The 4,961-nt window shown below is 47.1% G+C and overlaps 1 pseudogene; it reads right to left on the reverse strand.

Moving 5' to 3' along the window:
• Window positions 1–2,711: 2,711 nt before the first annotated feature.
• LOC142448769 (ribonuclease H2 subunit C pseudogene) lies at window positions 2,712–3,464 on the reverse strand (annotated as a pseudogene).
• Between the last annotated feature and the right edge of the window lie 1,497 nt (window positions 3,465–4,961).

Here is a 4,961-nt window from a genome sequence, read left to right on the forward strand (position 1 = left end):
ACAGTGGCTGCAACCGTGCGTCTGAGCAAGCGGGGCCTGTGGGGATGGCCCCGGAACGGGCAGTGTCCTTGATGTTGTACCCAGGACTCTGAGTAGGAATCCACACAACAATGACATCGGGCCGTTTTCCAAAGGCCCGTCTTCCTTGATACAGCGCTGCTTTGTGTCTTACATGGGGACGCACCACGACACAAGGAGACACCTGCTGCAAAGGTGCATTCAGAGTTTTGAGGGCAAAGCAAAATCCTCAGTTGAGAACAAAAGTTCTTTGGGGGTTTACTGGCTTGAAGCTCATGTGTTAGATAACTGTTATTTAAAACAAAATAAAAGAACAAAGAAAAGTCCAGTTGGCATTGAGGGAACTCTGAATCATGACAAAATCGTGTGCTGTGTCAGAGTAAAAATTCCTACACAGGATTTTCTTGTTACTGTGATTTAGGTGAAAGTTTACAGAGCAAATAAGCTTTCCATTCCACGATTTACATACATTTTGATCGTGGCATCAGATGCAATCCTCTTAGTATAACAGATTCTTGCTCCGTCTCCCCTGGATTCCCCATCTCCATTTGTCTTTCTCTCCTGCCCCTTCCTGACTTCTCTGCCAGATGAGTAATTCTGGTCTTTTTGATGCTGTTGAACTTTAGTCTACATTCTTCTCCCACTCAGCCTAGGCCTCTATGGTGATTCCTCTCCCAACGGGTGGTGGGAGCAGCCAGGCACCGTCTAGTCTCAAGGTAGAGCAGCCTGTGGTTATCCTGATCCAGACGATCGGTCCTTCGGACTTTTTCCTTGATTCTTTTGTTTTCACTCTTCTTTGCTCCAGAAGTTGCATCGCAGATGGCCACTACTCGCTTTAGAACTCCCTTTGCTACACAGTATGACAAGAGGTAGAAGATTCACTTTGGAGACAATATTTTGCCAATTGACCTCGATATCTCCTGCGACTATGGTTCTAAACTCTCAAGTCTAGTGGCTGATTTTCTCCACGTGTTTAGTTAGGGCTAAGAAGTCTTCATAACGTGTTTCCTGCATGCTGTACTATATACGTGGGTATGTTTACAGTACATACTAAGCACACATAGAAATGACCTCTGCTAAACCTATCTATACTGGTAGTTGTACTCCCGTTTGCCTTCCTGATCACTTGCATGTCTGCCGGTATAGCCATTCAGAGGTTGTTATTGTGTATTGAAGGCTTGTGTACGTAAATGTATACATTGATACTGGCTCTTGCCTTCATACACCTCCCAGTATCTTCCTTTGCCGTGTTTTTTGCCTACTGACTTCACCTTTGCTGTACATCACCCTGGCCTTTACAAGACATAATGCATATCTAGTCGTTAATGTTTTTCTCTTCTCTCTCCCACATCCCTGGTAACCACTAGAAATGATCTTCTGTATATAAACCTCTTATTGACTCTTCATAATGAGGGATTGTATATTTGTCTTCCTGTGGTAGACTTATTTCACTCCGTGTAATGTCCTTCCAGTGCATTCATGTTACAAAATGGCTCACGGATTTGTCATTGTTCTTTAATGGTGTTTTGTGTTCCATTCATCGTGTGATGTGCGATAATTAGTTTATCTCTTCATCGATTGATGGGGACTGAGGTTTCTTCCACCTCCTTGCTATTGAGAATAATATGCACTGTAATGGATGCACGTATCTCTGTTTATGGCACAGAATTCGCTTCTCTCCCCCACAGTATTAGAGTCGGTAGGTCATACACTGTCTCCTTTTCGAGCTTTTAGATGAAGCACCATACCGCTTTCCAGAGTGGCTGCACCATCTTCGAGTGTCACCATTAGTGTTTAAGATGTTACAATATCACCAAAACACCGTCAACACTTGTTCCCTCCTTTTCTTTTATCATTAGTGTCATTATTTCGGGGGTGAGGTAACACACAGTAGTTCTGATTTGCTGCTCTCTAAAGCAGCGGTTCTCAACCTGTGGGGCAAGACCCCTTTGGGGGGTTTAATGACCCTTTCACAGGGGTTGCCTGATTCATAACAGTAGCAAAATTACCATTATGAAGTAGCAACAAAAATAATATGGTTGGGGTCACCATAACATGAGGAGCTGTAGGAAAGGGTGGTGGCATGAGGAAGGTGGAGAACCGCTGCTCTAAAGAGTCCTCGTGGGTTATGAGATGCACTGTTCAGGTCAAGATGCACAAGGTCAGCTGTTAGAAGCCACCAGCCTCAGGAGAAAGAGGAGGATTTCTGCTTCTCTAAAGATTGACGGGAGCAGGTCAACTCTATCCTATAGGGTCGCTATGAATCAGAATCCCCTCCATGGCAGTGAGTTTGGAGATTTGGTAAATGGCCCAAGATCACCCACATTTCTTTTTGGGTTGTGTGTATGTTCATAGCCTCTGCTCATTTTTCAATTGGATTTTTAAAAATCTCTTTGTTGCTGAGGTGTTGATATCTTCTGCGCATTTTAGAGATTAGTCATTTGTCAGATATGCCATTGCCAAACATCTTTCTTCCCAGTCTGGTTCCTGGTGACCGTATGCGTAATACAGTAAACTGCTGCTTGGTGGTGTGTTATCTTCATGACTTGGTATATTGGAGTCAATCACCGTATCTATTGTTAAGCGCTCCTTTCAATGTGAGTGCTTTTCCCATTTGGGCTGACCCTCCAAGGTAAGCAGGATGAAGTCTCACCATCTTCCCTTCTTTTTTTTGGGGGGGGGGGGGTGTAAAAATTTCGTTTGTAAAACAGGCGCTGGGGCTGGGTGGGGGCCCGGCTGCAGAAAGCAGACCCCTGCCCCCATCCCCTCCACAATAAACTATTTCTACAGGTCAGGGCCCTTGAGTTGGCTTCTTGGTGGGGCCGGGCAGCTGAGGGATCCCACGTGGCTTGATTGCTAGGAGCTGTATCCAGGGGTCAGTGGCTTCAGTCTGGTGGCTGGTCCTCAGTCTTCAGGCACAGGAGCATGAACTGCAGCTGCGAGGCTAGGCCAGGTCAAGGCCCCACGCACCTTGGCGTCAGGCCCGGGGATGGTCTCCAGACCCCACAGGTGGAAGCGGTCGAAACTGGCCGTGGCTCCCATACAGCGGCCGAAGCCCAGCGGCTCCGGCTCGGGGTGAGCCTGCTCCTCGCTGTCGTCCTCGCCCCTCGATTTGTGTTTCCTCCCCAAACATGTCAACACCTCTCCCTTCTCGTCCGCCTCCATCACGTAGCCCGCGAGGCCGGGCGGAACCACCACCTCTTCGCCCCACAAAGTGCGACCCCGAAACGACACCTCGAGCCCCTCGGCCCGCTGCTGGCGGATGGCAGGAGTGAAGAAACGCTCGACGGGGGCAGGCCGGCTGGCCAGGACCTCGCAGGGTAGGAGGTGCAGCGTGGCGGGGGCGGCGTCGCGCAGCGTTTCGGGGCGCAAGTGAAGGCGATGCCGCCCAGTTGCCTCCTCGCCGCTCTCCATCTTCCGGGCCTGCGCGAGGCGTCTCTAGCAGTTTGCTAAAGCCGGCGCGAACCACCATCTTCCCTTCTAATGAACATTTTGTCTAGATGTCCATGGAATCATCATCATTTTTTTCAGTATCCGTACCATAATTAAATTTAATTCCAAATATAATTCTGATATGTAGAGTCATTCACTGAGAATATCCATATATTCCCTCTTCCCTGGAAAACTGCTTCTAAATCCAGTATTTGGAATTCAGTGGATCTTGGCACATGCTCCATAACCATCTCCCCATCTCCTTCCCCTGACTTCTCTCCTCCACGTTCACGCTCTGTACTGCGGGCAAGCAGCAGCACCAGCACTTCCTTAAAGGGCCATACATTCCTTAACCCCCTTTCTTGGGGATTTCCACCATTCCCGGCCAGTTTGCCAACCTATTATGACTTGTGTGATGCTAGAAGCTATGTCACTGCTATTTCTTCTTTTTTTAAAAAATCATTTTATTGGGGCTCATACAGCTCTTCTCGCCATCCACACATCCATCCATTGTGTCAGGCACGTTTGTACATTTGCTGCCATCATCATGCTCAAAATGCTTTCTTTCTTCTTCAGCCTTTGGTATCAGCTCCTCATTTTGCCCCTCCCTCCCTCGCCCTCCCTCTTTCATGAACCCTTGATAATATATAAATTATTATTTTTTTCACATATTATTCTATCTTATGTCTCCCTTCACCCACTTTTCTGTGGTCTGTCCCCCAGGAAGGGGATTATATGTAGATCATTATGGTTGGTTCCCCCCTTCTCCCCCCCCTTCTCCTTCCCCTCTTGGTATCTCCACTCTCAATATTGGTCCTGAGGGGTTTATCTGTCCTGGATTCCCTGTGTTTCCACCTCTTATCTGTACCCATGCACATGCTCTGGTCTAGCCAGATTTGTAAGGTAGAATTGGGATCATGATAGTGGGTCGAGGAAGCATTAAAAAACTAGAGCAAAAGTGTAAGTTTCATCAGTGCTACACTGCACCCTGACTGGCTCATCTCCTCCCCACGACCCTACTGTAAGGGGATGTCCAGTTGCCGACAGATGGGCTTTAGGTCTCCACTCTGCACTTTCCCTCATTCACGATGATATGATTTTTTTGTTTTTTGATGCCTGATACCTGATCGTATCAACTCCTCGTGGTCACACAGGCTGGTGTGTGCTCCCATGTGGGCTTTGTTGCTTCTGAGTTAGATGGCCGCTTGTTTACCTTCAACCCTTTAAGACCCCAGACACTGAATCTTTTGATAGCCGGGCACCATTAACTACTGGTATCTCTAATGCTAGCAAGGTTGACGGATTTTTGTGGAGCTCCCAGACTAAGACAAACTAGGAGGAAAGGCCTGTAATACTACTTCTTATATAATTTTTAAAAATCATTTTATTGGGGGCTCACACCTCTTCTCACAATCCATACATATATCAATTGTGTCAAGCACATTTGTACATTTGTTGCCATCATCATTCTCAAAATATTTGCTTTTTACTTGAGCCCTTGGTATCAGCTC

The sequence above is a fragment of the Tenrec ecaudatus genome, chromosome 5 (genome assembly GCF_050624435.1).
Source record: "Tenrec ecaudatus isolate mTenEca1 chromosome 5, mTenEca1.hap1, whole genome shotgun sequence".
NCBI lineage: Eukaryota > Metazoa > Chordata > Mammalia > Afrosoricida > Tenrecidae > Tenrec > Tenrec ecaudatus.